The following is a 15,289-nucleotide window of genomic DNA, read 5'->3' as shown; positions in this document are numbered from 1 at the left end:
AGGGAGTCCTTGGGCTCTGGGATTATATTGCATTTCAGGGCTAATTGTAAAGGCATTTATGTGTAATGCAGCCAACCCAAATATGTCACAGATAAGTCTCCACTCCGTAATGTACAATTACATTATTATATATTGTTTATTTTGTGGTAGCACTTAGAGATCAAACAGAGCATGGTCACATTGTCCTACGCACTGTACAAACATATAGAAAATGACAGTGCCTGCCCCAAAGAGCTCACTGTCTAAAAGACAACGTAAAGAAATAAGTAAGTGGGGGGGTGGAAGGAGGGCAAGCAAGAAAGGGCAACAAAAATGTCTAAGAATTGCACACATCCTATTAATCAGCCGCAGTGATCACAACTAGCCACCTGTTTGCCTGTTGTCAGGTTATAATTTATTGTTTGCTTTATGGAAGAGGTGAGTTCTGAGCAGGGCCGGCTCCAGAGACCAGCTAAAAAAGCAGGTGCTTGGGGCAGCCAATACCAAGGGGCGATACATCCGGGTCTTCAGCGACGGGTCCCTCAGTCCCTCTCGGAGTGAAGGACCTGCCGCCGAATTGCTGCTGAAGAGTGGAGCGGCGCGATCGCGCTGCCGTGGCTTTTTTTTTTTTTTTGGCCGCTTGGGGTGGCAGAAAACCTGGAGCCAGCCCTGGTTTTGAGGATAAGGTAGTAGCTTTATGTTTTTTTGACTAGGAGCTTTTTTCACTCATAAGGGGCAGCATAAAACAAAGCATAAAAGTACTTGCCAGAGAAACGGAGAATTGGTAAATCAAGACTCCCATCACTGGAAGAGCATTGCCCATGGTATAAGATAAAAGCTTGGCTAGGGAGGGTGAGACTAAATTGTGGAGGGCTTTGAAAGTAAGGACAAGAAGTTTGTGCTTGATGTGGTGGGAGGGGGAACCACTGGAGAGACTTACAGAAGGGAGTGACACAGTAAAAGCAAAGAGACAAGAAGTAAGTTTTAGCAACAGAATTTTGAATAGAATGGAATGGGATGGGGTTGCAGGCATCAAAGACAGAGAGGAGATTACTTTAGTCAAGGCACAAGATAATCAGGGCTTGGACAAGATTTTGGCAGCATGCACACCAGTGAAAGGTCAGATCTGGGAAATGTTGTCCAGGAAGAACCAGCAAGATTGTTAGGGTCAGCTTTGTCAGGAGAGAGGCATAGAATTTCTTACTAACGGCATGCAATGCATGTGAGTTCATCTCATTCTGACTTTGCTCAGGCTTCTGGAAATATGGTTTATATCGGGCATGCTCAGATTTTTAATACTGACATTAGCATAGTCACTCCTTACTGTTACTACATTGTGGTTTTCACATAGTTGCTCTCATGGAAGTTACTTGATGCCTATCCTTATAGTCTGATCATGCATTCTCTTTCGAAATAATCATTATCTACATATATAGTTGCATACTGTTTTAATCCATTTAGCAGGTGGCTTTTTGGTGATTCATTAATCTTTCTTGTTCAATTAGCTTATTTAATTTTTAAAAATAACTACAAATGCTCCAAGTTGTATATTCAGCTAACATGCATCTTTGTCTTCCCCCTTAGCCATCTGTCATATCTTGGTGGTTTTGAGGCCCCACTTCAGTAAAACATTCTTTTTCAGGAAAGATGCTTGAGCAGATGCATGTCCTTAAATCTCATTGAAGTCAGGAGGATTTAACCACATGTTTAAGTGCTTTTCAGAATCTAGATTCTAGTTTGTAACCTCTTTGGAGCAGGGACTGTCATCTTTTGTATGTTTGTAAAGCATCCAGCACAATTAGACTCAGATCCTGATTAGGGTTTCCTGTGGGCTATGATATATAATTACAATTTACACACAACTGAACAGTATTATTGTACTATGTATGGCAATGCTTTGCCATTAAGGTTGCAGCACTTTGTGACAGAGCATTCTTGTCAGTGACCTTAAAGCCTATTTCCAGCAAGCTTTTTGGCTATGGCATGCCTCATTCATCTAACCAGAATGAGATATGCCTTAGGCTCCATTCAAATGTGTGCCATACACCAAAATGATGCAGTCCCCACTCAGATCTCATAAGCAATTTCTGTTAAATTGGATCATCTCATATAAAGTCTCATATACGGGTGCCAGCCCCATGGCATTTTAGACATAGCTAGAGAGATCTGTGAGGAAGAACCCAATATGGGGAGAAACATAATTGAGCATGTGCTACAGATGTGAGACCAAATAGCCCAAGTCACCTCCATTGTACGGGAGCACTTGGAGACGGCACAGGAGGCCCAACAAACCCACTATAACCGCTAGGCAAAGGTTAGACGGTTCCAACCTGGAGACCAAGTGATGGTTTTAGTACCCATAGCAGGGAGAAAGCTCTTGGCCCAGTGGCAGGAGCACTACAAAGTAGTCGAACCCCTGGAGGAGATAAACTACAAGGTGCGGCAGCCAGGACGCTGGAAACAGGAGCAGGTCTACCACATCAACCTCCTAAAGCCTTGGCACACCCAAGAGGTATGCATAGTCACCCAAGAGGCCCTGCCTCAGGAAAGCAACCAGCACGAGCAGGTGAGATTATCTCCCAACTTGATGCTGGACCAAAAGATTGAGGTGTCCGAGATGATCAACCAGAACCAGGAGGTGTTCTTGACGAAACTGGGCCAGACGACTGAGGCATATCACCATACCCTCACAAACCACGGAACCAAGGTGATGTTAAGGTCCTACTGGGTCCCAGCAGCCAAAAGGGAGGAAATCAAAGTCAAAGTGAAGAGAGTGTTGGAGTTAGGAGTCATCGAGGAATCCCACAGTCAGTGGTCCAGCCCGATTGTACTGGTGCCTAAACTTGATGGCACTACAAGATTCTGCAATGACTTTCACTGGCTGAATGAGGTATCCCAATTCAATGCATATCCTATACCCCACATAGATGAATTAGTTGACCGACTGGGCAACCCCTGGTTTCTGACCACCCTGGGCTTGACAAAGGGGTATTGGCAGATTCCCCTAGCCAAAGAAGCAAAAGAAAAGACTGTGTTTTCCACACAAGAGGGACTATTTCAAGTACACTGTTCTCCCCTTCTGGCTACATGGGGCCCCAGCCACATTCCAGCGCCTCATGGACAAGCTGTTGTGCCCCCATGCCAGTTACGCAGCCACTTACCTGGACGATATGATCATCCGTACCCCAGACTGGGAGACCCACCTGGAGAAAGTGGAAGCGGAGCTGAAAACCCTAAGGCGGGCCAGTCTCACAGCCAATCCCTCCAAGTGTGCCATAAGGCTAGTGGAGGCTTGGGGACATTGTAGGGAGAGGCGTAGTGAAGCCCCAACTCAATAAGATAAAGGCAATCCAAAACTGGCCCCAGCCAAACCGGAAAAAACAGGTCCAAGTGTTCCTAGGCATAGTGGAGTACTATCAGCAATTTATCCCACACTTTGCCACCAGGGCAAGTCCCCTGATGGACCTGATAAAGGCTCAGGGTCCTGACATGGTGAGGTGGACTGACACAGCATAGAGAGCATTCACAGATTTACGGACAGCCCTCTGCAGTAACCCTGTGCTCATAGCCCCAGACTTTACCAGAGAATTCATTTTGCAGATGGACGCATCTGAAGTGGGGTTGAGTGTTCTGTTACAGATGGTTGGAGAGGACAAACACCCAATCCTTTATCTTAGCAGAAAACTTCTTCCAAAGGAACAGAAGTATGCAGTGGTGGAGAGGGAATGCCTTGCAGTCAAATGGGCCATGGAAACTCTGCATGATTACTTACTAGGCCAGCGATTTGTCCTCATGACCGACCCTGCACCCTTCCAGTGGATGCAGCGGAACAAAGAGAAGAACGCAAGCGTGACAAGACAGTTCTTGCCCTCCAACTGTTCCAATTTAGCATACAACACAGGGCTGGAAGTTGTCACAGCAGCGCAGATGGCCTGTCATGGGTACATTGCCTGATGACCCAAGTTGTCCAACTCCATGATGTTGAGCAAGGAGAAGGATATATGACAGGGTCAGGCGAGATGGCGATAGGAGAGTGGTAGAAGGCAGGTATATTAGTCCCAGGATAACCAGGCCCCTTTTCCCCAGGTAATTGAACAGGAGTTTCTCCAGGTTAATTAGGACACCTGAGGCCAATCAAGGGCCTGCCAGAACCTGTTAAAAGCCTCCCCTCCAGTCAGATAGGCGCACACACTAGGAGCTGTGAGGAGCAGGCATGCTACTGGAGAGCTGAACGGTGCAGATGTTGACAAACTCCAGTAGGGAGACCTCACAGGTACAGAGGTGAAGAGCAGGGGAAACCCTAAAGAACAGGGCGTACAGCCCTTCTGGGCCCCAGAGGGGATAGAACCTGCCAGAGGAGAGAGACTGAACTGGGTATCTGGCCTGCCGACACTATGCCTGGAGGAGCTACCAGAGCCTAAGAGGCTTCCCTCCCCTGCCAGAGAGGCCTGGAGGAACCCCTGCTCTGACAAGGTGGGGACAGTAAACCCAGGGGAATGGGGAAATTTCCAGGGAGAGAGGAATCCCCCCAGCCGCTAAGAGGAAGCGTGGAACCCACGGAGGCAGAGAAGGAGCTCTTCCACACTACATACAGTATAGAGTGTTGGACATTTGTAGCAATTATTCATGAACAATCATTCACTAAAGTTTGTGTCGGATTCTAAGGTCCTTAGTCTGTTTTTACTCATTCCTTATGCTGACTCCAAGTGAAGTCATGAGACTTCTGTCTAAGCAAAGATCGAGTTGCCTAGCAAATGACTGATTAAAATCTAAATTAAGATCTCAGGATTTGGCTATTTGTAGTTTAATTTTTAAATCCAGACTTGCTGATCATTTTATTTTAAACTAAAAGTATCAGTAATAATTATTTTCAGTTTTGTGCATTTATACATATTTCATATAATGAAAGGGTTACTGCTTATATGGCATGCTTTCATAAAATGGATTTTTAATACATCCTTTTATTCTAGTTATGGCTGCAGTTTTTAAGAACACTTCTTTTTTAAAATTAATTAACAAGGTACGTTGAAATTCACATCTGATTCTTAAGGGAATATGGCAAGGCAGCAGCAACATCACAGTGTAAATTGTTTACAACTGATGTTAATAGCTACTCATTTGATTTAATGTGTAGAGTGCTATTCAGTTTCTCCAGGGGGCTTTCTTCTAATAGTCAATCTTGTCCATAATTGCAATGGCTCTGCCTTTGTCTGCCTGCAGAATGTAGAATGAATGTATAAATGTAAAATGCCTATAAATTGTGAAACTGTTCAGCAGAAATCTTGCTGCAAAGTGAACACAGATACAAGAGAAAGTGTACGAACATCCAAAGTAGCTTCTGCAAAATAATGTTGACTGCTCTGTTGCTAGTGTTAACTACTGCCAACCAAAGACATAAAATCTTAACACACATGCACTCTGTAGAGTCTGCGTAAAAGATCATACAATTCTTCATAAAACTGTTATCAGAAGTGTTGCAGGAAATCATATACAGGATACATCAAGGAACCTGAGAGCTAGCAATGTTTTGCCATGTGGAGAACTACACATGCTATGTAATGCTTTCCTTCCCACTCTGCGGCATCACCAAGGGAGTAAAAATAATTACTCATTCACAATTAGTTTTTATTTTTTGTTAACACTCAATTCATAAGCTATTTGCTAAATTTTTAACAACTCTGAAACCATCATTTCACTATCTCTGATACAGAACTGCTGAGGACATGTACTGCGTTGGAGCCATAGAATACAAGGAGGAGTAAATAAATCACCTGTGTTGACACTGCCAGTTTAGGGAATATTAAAGATAGGATAAATCCAAACCAAATTTGATGCAGATCTAGTCTAGTGAATATTATCAAATCCAAAGAATTTCAAAACCAGAATGTATTAGACTGGCTGTACAATCCATAATAATAATACCTATCTGTATAATGTGTTTGGTGATCTACAGATTAACAATCACTATGTAAGCCACTACATCACAGAGGTGGTGAGTGACTTGGCCTGGGAGAAGTCTAGGCATGTGGATAGATATTATTCATGTCTTCCACATCCATACCAACTATAAGCAGTAATGTAACCCTTCTTCTACGTGTCAGTAACTAAGTCTGGATTCACTACTGCGTCTGGGGGCTGAGGGTGGAGATTCTTTCTAAAATAAATTAAATATATTGCTCGAGCCTCTACTGAAAATCTTATCCTTTGCCAAGTTTCAGGAATTTAAAAATCTGAATCGCTGGTCAGTTTCCAAGTGTTTCTTCCACACTTGCAAGCATACAGTAGTCCTGGGGAATACAAAACCATGAATATCTTATTTGGAAAAAACATAGTGACCATATATTTACATAGATATACCCTCTCAGACAGCTTCCCATATCTTTGTGAATTTGAACTACACATCCAACCTGTCAGCTCAGGGCGACCACTTTCTCCACACTATACCTTTCACAGTTTTGCTCCATTTTCATAAATATATTTACATGTATCATATAATTTCCAAAACCAGAACACAATCAAGCTCCAAACAATACAGGAAAACACTGTACAGAAATGCATTAAGGCAGAACTATATGTAAAGTCAGCCTGTCAGAGCTAGCTTCTTTTCCGTTCTCCTACAATAGTAGAAGAATGGTCCTTTACCTTTAATGCCTTCAACTCCAGGGCTTTCAGTAAGAAGAAATTGTAGCTGTAAATTTCAGGTCATTGGCAGATTGTGTATATAGATTTTCACCAGCTGCAGTGCTTGTATGCAGTTGATCAACATAGGGCACTGTATCCCAGAGAAACAAGGTTTCTACATCTGTTGGGCTAAGTGACAAGTGCTTTAATTAAACACATTTCTGTTTGAATTTTAAACAGTCATATAGTGATTGTCAGATTTGGTTAATTGTGCTAACATCCCAGTACTCAGATTCCTTCTGAGCTTTCAGTTCATGTGAACTCAGTCTCATGAAACTTGAGTGAATTTTGTATGTTTTACCAGATTGATTTTGAAAATAGAAAGTTTCTGTATAAAAGTAACAGATTCATTAGTTTTATTAGACCCTAGTGGTGAAAAATCACTGGTTTTGACAAATCCCCAGTGTTCTGTGTCTCTGAAATCCAAACATTGCAAATAGTTTCCATAATTAACAGATGTTTTTTTCCATTGGGCACATATACTAGATATCTGGTTTGAGGCTTTGTTACTAAAGTTTTATCAGGCCTGACAAAAAAATTAACACCTTTCTTAGTTGTGGACTTTGAAATTTGTTAGAACAAATTTTTGTGACTCTGGATCCTGCTCCCATTGACATCAACAGGAGCTGTGGTATTGACAGCAAAGGGAACAGGATTAAATGTTCTATCAAATAAAAATAAAAATCTCCTTAAGTTTGAAGAGAAGGGGAATGTCGAGACAGAAGACTATTGGGTCACAGACAAACTAGTCATTTGTCATACTGACAGTAAGATGAAGGACAAGTCTCTGTTATCTTTCAGACTCCAACACAAGAGCATTTATATTGTGTTTGAAATGTTGTTGTTACCCTTAATCCTTGTCTACACTAGACTTTTTTCAGAGATCACTCACTGATTTAATGTTTAGCACAGTGGGGTCCTGGTCTATGATTAAGGCTTCTAAGCACTATGTAATACAAATAAGGCTACAAGTCTACTCAGTCCTACTTCTTGTTCAGCCAATCGCTAGGACAAACAAGTTTGTTTACATTTACTGGACATAACTCTGCCTGCTTCTTATTTACAATATCACCTGAAAATGAGAACAGGCGTTTGTGTGGCACTTTTGTAGCCGGCATTGCAAGGTATTTACATGCCAGATATGCTAAACATTCATATGACCCTTTATGCTTTGGCCACCATTCCAGAGGACATGCTTCCATGCCGATGACACTCGTTAAAAAAATGCATTAATTAAATTTGTGACTGACATCCTTGGGGGAGAATTGTATGGCTCCTGCTCTGTTTTACCCTCATTCTGCCATATATTTCATGTTATAGCAGTCTCGGATGATGACTCAGCACATGTTGTTTGTTTTAAGAACACTTTCACTGCAGATTTGACAAAACGCAAAGAAGGTACCTGTAGCGAGGCAGTGGGATACCCACAGCCCCGCTGAGGGACAAACCTCCCCTAACACCAGTGTGGGCGGAGTCACTGGGTCCTGCGCCCACTCATAGACTCATAGACTCATAGGTCAGAAGGGACCAATCTGATCATCTAGTCTGACCTCCTGCACAAGGCAGGCCACAGAACCCCACCCATCCAATTTTATAACAACCCCTATCCCAGGACCGAGTTATTGAAATCCTCAAAAAAGGTTTGAAGACCTCAAGCTGCAGAGAAACCACCAGCAAGCGACCCTGCCCCACGCTGCAGGGGAAGGCGAAAAACCTCCAGGGCACCTGCCAATCCGCCCTGGAGGAAAATTCCTTCCCGACCCCAAATATGGCGATCAGCTAAACCCTGAGCATGTGGGCAAGAGTCACCAGCCAGAACCCAAGAAGGAATTCTCTGCAGCAACTCAGTACCCATCCCATCCAACATCTCCCTGCAGACCACTGAGCAGACCTGTCTGGTGGTAATTCAAGATCAATTGCCCAAATTAACGATCCTATCATAACATCCCCTCCATATACTTATCAAGCTTTGTCTTAAAGCCAGGAAAGTCTTTTGCCCCTACTACTTCCCTCGGAAGGCTGTTCCAGAACCTCACTCCCCTAATGGTCAGAAACCTTCGTCTAATTTCAAGTCTAAACTTCCTAATATCCAGTTTATACCCATTCGTCCTCGTGCCTACATTAGTACTAAACTGAAATAATTCCTCTCCCTCCCTAACGTTAACCCCCTTGATATATTTAAATAGAGCGAGCATATCCCCCCTCAGCCTTCTTTTGGCCAGGCTAAACAAGCCAAGCTCTTTGAGTCTCCTTTCATAAGGCAGTCTTTCCATTCCTCGGATCATCCTTGTAGCCCGTCTCTGAACCTGTTCCAGTTTGAATTCATCCTTCTTGAACATGGGACACCAGAACTGCACACAGTATTCCAGATGGGGTCTCACCAACGCCTTATATAACGGTACTAACACCTCCTTATCCTTGCAGGAAATACCCCGCCTGATGCATCCCAAAATCGCATTTGCTTTTTTAACAGCTGTATCACATTGGCGACTCATAGTCATCCTGCTATCAACCAGTACCCCAAGGTCCTTCTCCTCCTCCGTCGCTTCCAACTGATGGGCCCCCAACGTATATCCAAAATTCTTATTATTAATTCCTAAATGCATGACCTTGCACTTTTCACTATTGTATTTCATCCTATTTCTATTACTCCAGTTTACAAGGTGGTTCAGATCTTCCTGAATAGTATCCCTGTCCTTCTCCAGGCTAGCAATACCCCCCAGCTTCGTGTCATCCGCAAACTTTATTAGCACATTCCCGCTCTTTGTGCCAAGGTCAGTAATAAAAAGGTTAAATAAGATCGGTCCCAAAACCGATCCTTGAGGGACTCCACTAGTGACCTCCTTCCAGCCTGACAGTTCACCTTTCAATACGACCCTCTGGAGTCTCCCCTTTAACCAGTTCCTTATCCACCTTACAACTTTCATATTCATTCCCATCTTTTCCAATTTAACTAACAGCTCCCCGTGCGGAACCGTGTCGAACGCCTTACTGAAATCTAGGTAAATTATATCTACCGCATTTCCTTTATCTAAGTAATCCGTCACCTTCTCAAAGAAGGAGATCAGATTGGTTTGACACGATCTACCTTTAGTAAATCCGTGTTGCAATTCGTCCCAATTACCATTGACCTCTATGTCCTTAACTACTTTCTCCCTTAAAATTTTTTCCAAGACCTTACATACTACAGACGTCAAGCTAACAGGCCTATAATTACCCGGATCACTCTTATTCCCTTTCTTAAAAATAGGAACTACATTAGCAATCCTCCAGTCATACGGCACAACCCCCGAGTTCGTCGATTGCTTAAAAATTCTCGCTAACGGGCTCGCAATTTCACGCGCCAGTTCCTTTAATATCCTCGGATGGAGGTTGTCTGGGCCCTCCGACTTTGTCTCATCGAGCTGTTCAAGTACGGCCTCTACCTCAGTTGCGGTAATATCCACTTCCATATCCACATTCCCGTTTATCATCCCTCCATTATCGCAAGGTTCCTCACTAGTCTTATTAAAAACTGAGGCAAAGTACTTGTTTAGATGTTGGGCCATGCCTAGGTTATCCTTAACCTCCATTCCATCCTCAGTGTATAGCGGCCCCACTTCTTCTTTCTTTGTTTTCTTCTTATTTATGTGGCTGTAGAACCTTTTACTATTGGTTTTGATTCCCTTTGCAAGTTCCAGTTCAATGCGGCTCAGAGGTCATGGTGCAGACCCGGAAGTATAAAAGCTCACTGGTCGAGCTCAGTTGGGAACAAGCCGGAGAGGCCAGACATCTGCGACCAAGCTCCCTCTGGGGAGACAGCAGAAGGCCGCGGCCGGCCTGACATCAAACCTGGCCGGTCGAACCTACCCCTCGCTCGTTACCCCGGGGAGGACTAGCCGAGACTGCCCCTCTCCAGCTACCCCGAGGAGGAGCCGAGCCTGCTTCTTGCCCGCTACCCCGAGGAGCAGCTGAGCCTACCATCTGCTACTTACCCAGAGGAACCGATGGTGTTTGAGACCACTGGCAATGCTACGATGACTCAGGTACCCTATGAGGGGGAGTGTGGAAGTAGCCTGGGGGCAGCCAACCCCAGTCTGGCTGCAACACTGCCAGAGCCTATGTCAGTGTGTTGCGGCCAGGATCCTCACTGACAGCAGCGAGTTTCTGTCACTGCTAGGGCCCTGAGCTGGGACGCAGTGGAGTGGGAGGGCCTGTGTCCCCCCTGCCACCCACTCCTTGGGTGGCAGACTCCCCCTTTTCCCTGGTCTGGAGAGGCTAGGACCTCCTGATATTGGAACTATTGACTCAGTCCCTGTGTAAAGGCCTGAGTCCTTGACCATTTGCCTGCTGCCCCGCCCTGATCTAGGGCCTGGGCAGCCATCTGAACTATTGGCTCAGCCCCCCTGCTTAAAGGTCTGAGCCCCTGACTGTGTGCTGGCCGTCCCACACTACCACAGAGTACAGACTGCCGGCAGACTAGAGTGAGGCGGTGGGATACCCCACAGCCCTGCTGAGGGACGCACCACGGCAAAGCCACACCACAGTACCAATGTGAGATTTCTAAAGATAATTACATCACTTGGCCCAAGGTTTAAGACTCTGAAGTGCCTTCCAAAATCTGAGAGGGATGAGGTATGGAGCATGCTTTCAGAAGTCTTAAAAGAGCAACATTCTGATGTGGAAACTACAGAACCAAACCAACCCATCAAAAAGAAAATCAGTCTTTTGCTGGTGGCATCTGAATCAGATGATGAAAATGAATATGCATCAGCCCACACGGCCTTGGATCATAATCAAGTAGAACACATCATCAGCATGGAAGCATGTCCCTGATTGAAGCATGAAGGGACACATGAATCTTTAACACATCTGGCACAAAAATATATTATGATGCCAGCTACAACAGTGCCATGCAAACACTTGTTGTCACTTCCAGGTGACACTGTAAACAAGAAGTGGGCAGCATTATCTGCTGCAAATGTAAACAAACTTGTTTGTCTGAGTGATTGGCTGAACAAGAAGTAGGACTGAGTGGACTTTTAGTCTCTAAAGTTTTACGGTATTTTATTTTTGAATGCAGTTTTTTTGTACATAATTCTACATTTGTAAGTTGCACTTTCAGGATAAAGAGATTGCACTACTGTATTTGTATTAGGTGAATTGAAAAACTCTATTTCTTTTGTTTTTTACAGTGAAAATATTTGTAATAATAATATAAAATGAGCACTGTGAGCCTTTGTATTCTGTGCAGTAATTGAAATCAATATATTTGAAAATGTAGAAAACATCCAAAAATATTTAAATAAATTGTATTCTGTTATTCTTTAACAGTGCACTTAATCGCGATTAATTTTTTTAATCGCTTGACAGCCCTAATTAACATCTGTTTCAACACTACTAACAGACAGGTGAACCAAACTGGTTTCCAGCTATACATCTGTCAGTGTTCAGTAAGGCCTAGGGCCTTGGCCTGGGCTGGCCCCGAATTGCCAGCATCACAACACATTTCTTTGTTCAGGATACTTCTGCCTGGGAAGGGCTGTGTGGTTTTGAACATGTACACCTCTACACCAATATAACGCTGTCCTTGGGAGCCAAATCTTAGCACGTTATAGGTGAAACCACGTTATATCGAACTCACTTTGATCCATTGGAGTAAGCAGCACTGCCCCCCCCCGGAGCTCTGCTTTACCGCATTATATCCTAATTCGTGTTATATCGGGTTGTGTTATATGGGGTAGAGGTGTACTAAGAAAATAAGACAGGGATTTCATAACTTTACATATAACGTTATTACATATATTTTACCATAATATTATTGACCAGCTAGTTACTGGATTCCAAATGATGCATCACAAAGCATATTTTGTACAAAGATTATTACAGTAGTGCATAGGGCATGAATAGATGGTTGATTTTGGTCACAGAAAGGACTTAAACACACGCTTAAGTGCCTTGTTGAATTGGGCTCTTGATTAAAAAGGTGATGCAATTGCCGGTTCTTCTCCCATTTCTTCCCTGCCTCTGAATTGTAACAATGATTGATACCTCTTTGCTTGTACACGGTGGCCATAATATGTCCGACCAAAAGTTGCTTCTCTGTGATTGAAACTCCCACATTTTGCATTCCTTTTAAGGCTGTTTTTCAAGTATCTCCCTTTTGGAAATAAGTATTTTGGCATGAGATTCAATGAGACACTTAAAATTGCCCCAGTTAAAATCACCCCAGCTTAAAATCACCTTAAATGCCTGTTAAGGGGATATTTAAATATGTCATAATGAGATCAAACTCACTGATAATAAAAAGTGGTGAGAGGGAAAGAAAGAAAGAGATCCAACACACATCCAGTTATATCTGCTTGAATGCTTGTTCCGTTTGGTGTGGCTTAATTACAAAAAAAAAGAAAAAAAAAGAAGGAAAGTGAAAACACATTTTCTAGTTTATAACAGACAACCTGCTGTTACGTTACCTAACATCATTACATCTATTTGCAGGTACATTGAACATAGCAAAGAAAATCATTCCAACCTTTTAATGGCTCCTACTAGTTGGTAAAAGAATAGTCTAACCAGATGATTATTGTGGAATGGTGTCTATGGTGAGGCTGCAAAAACATTCCTATTAGGGTTGTGAAGTGATTTCAAAAAATTAATCACAATCATGCGATTAAAAAAATTATGCGATTAATCACACTGTTAAACAATAATAGAATACCATTTATTTAAATATTTTTGGCTGTTCTTTACATTTTCAAACATATCAATTTCAATTGCAGCACACAATACAAAGTGTACGGTGCTCACTTTATATTTATTTTTACTACAAATATTCAAACTGTAAAAACAAAGAAATAGTATTTTTCAGTTCACCTAATACAAGTACTGTAGTGCAATTTCTTTATCATGAAAATTGAATTTATAAATGTAGAATTATGTACAAAAAAAAACCCCTGCATTTAAAAATAAAACAATGTAAAACTTTAGAGCCTACAAGTCCACTCAGTTCTACTTTTTGTTTAGCCAATCGCTCAGACAAAGAAGTTTGGTTACTATTTGCAGGAGATAATGGTGCCTGCTTCTTGTTTACAATGTCACCTGAAAGTGAGAACAGGCATTGACATGGTTCTCTTGTAGCCAGTTTCGCAAGATATTTACGTGCCAGATGCACTAAAGATTCATATGTCCCTTCATGCTTCAACCACCATTCCAGAAGACATGCGTCCATGCTGATGACCAGTACCGGATTTATAGTGGTGCCATGGCATCGGGCCCATGCACAGCAGGGGCCCCCTCGGCTGGTGCTCCACTTCTGCTGCAGCCCAGCGGCTGAAGTGCTGGCTCTCCTCTCCAGCCCCTTCCCCTAGGACCCAGACCCTGGGTTTCTCCTCTCCCCTCCCCACCCTCTCTCCTCTTCTCAGCTGTCCAGCTGAGGGCTCCTTTCATCTCCACCCGCTACCCTCCGTAACTGGCAAACAGTCTGCGGGGCGGTGGTGGTGGTGAAGAGGAGCCCTCAGCCATTGCCTTGCTGCTCCTGCAGGCTGCTGGTGACAGATGATCTGCTGCTTCAGGCTCTCCTGAGGTCAGGAAGCCTGAAGCCGGGGATTATCAACCAGCCGCCCAGAGTGGAGTGGAGCGGAGGGGACTGAGTCCCTGTCTGCCACTTAGCTAGCTCAGCTGCTATGCAGTAGAGGAAGGCGGGGTGTAGGGGACTAGGATCAGGGAGAAGGTAGGTACCTGCTCTATGTGGGTAGGGGTGGGGAATCCTGTTTACCCCCTCCCTAGCCCTGCCATGCTTGCAGTTAACCCTTGACACCTCCCTCACCCCAGGGACCTTTCCTATGTCCCACCCTGCTGTGCTTTTGCCCCCGGCCCCTGTCTTGCTCCAGTCAGCAGGGACTAATCCTCCCTCCATGCTCCACTGTGGTGGTCTTGCTCTGGTCCCTGCCTTGCTCCAGCTGGGGTCCAGGCCTCCCCCCCCCGCCCTACTATGCTCTTGCCCCTGGCCCCTGCCTCGCTGCAGGTGGGAGCCAATCCTCCCCACCATACCCTGCTGTGCTCTTGCTCCTGGCCCCTTCATTCCCCAGGGGGGACCACAAAAAGTTAATCTGGCCCTGTCATAAACAGATAGTTAAGGGTTAATAGAACAGGAGTACTTCATGTCTCTTTTGACTGTAAAGGGTTAACAAGTTCAGTGAGCCTGGCTGTCACCTGACCAGAGGACCAATCAGGGGACAGGATACTTTCAAATCTTGAGGGAGGGAAGTTTTTGTGTGCTCTGTTAGTTTTTGGTTGTTGTTCGCTTTGGGGGCTCAGAGGGACCAGACGCGCAACCAGGTTTCTCTCCAATCTCTTTGATACAGTCTCTTATATGTCCAGAATAGTGAGTACTAGGTAGATAAGGCGAGTTAGGCTTATGTTTGTTTTCTTTATTTGCAAATGTGTATTTGGCTGGAAGGAGTTCAAATTTGTATTTTGCTGAAAGGATTTTAATTTGTACTTGTATACTTAGGCTGGGAGGGTGTTCCCAGTGTCTATAGCCGAAGGACCCTGTAACATATTCCATCTTAAATTTACAAAGATAATTTTTACTGTTTTTTTCTTTCTTTAATTAAAAGCTTTTCTTGTTTAAGAACCTGATTGTTTTTTT

The sequence above is a fragment of the Gopherus flavomarginatus genome, chromosome 14 (genome assembly GCF_025201925.1).
Source record: "Gopherus flavomarginatus isolate rGopFla2 chromosome 14, rGopFla2.mat.asm, whole genome shotgun sequence".
Classification (NCBI taxonomy): Eukaryota; Metazoa; Chordata; order Testudines; family Testudinidae; genus Gopherus; species Gopherus flavomarginatus.
This window is presented reverse-complemented; position numbering follows the sequence as displayed.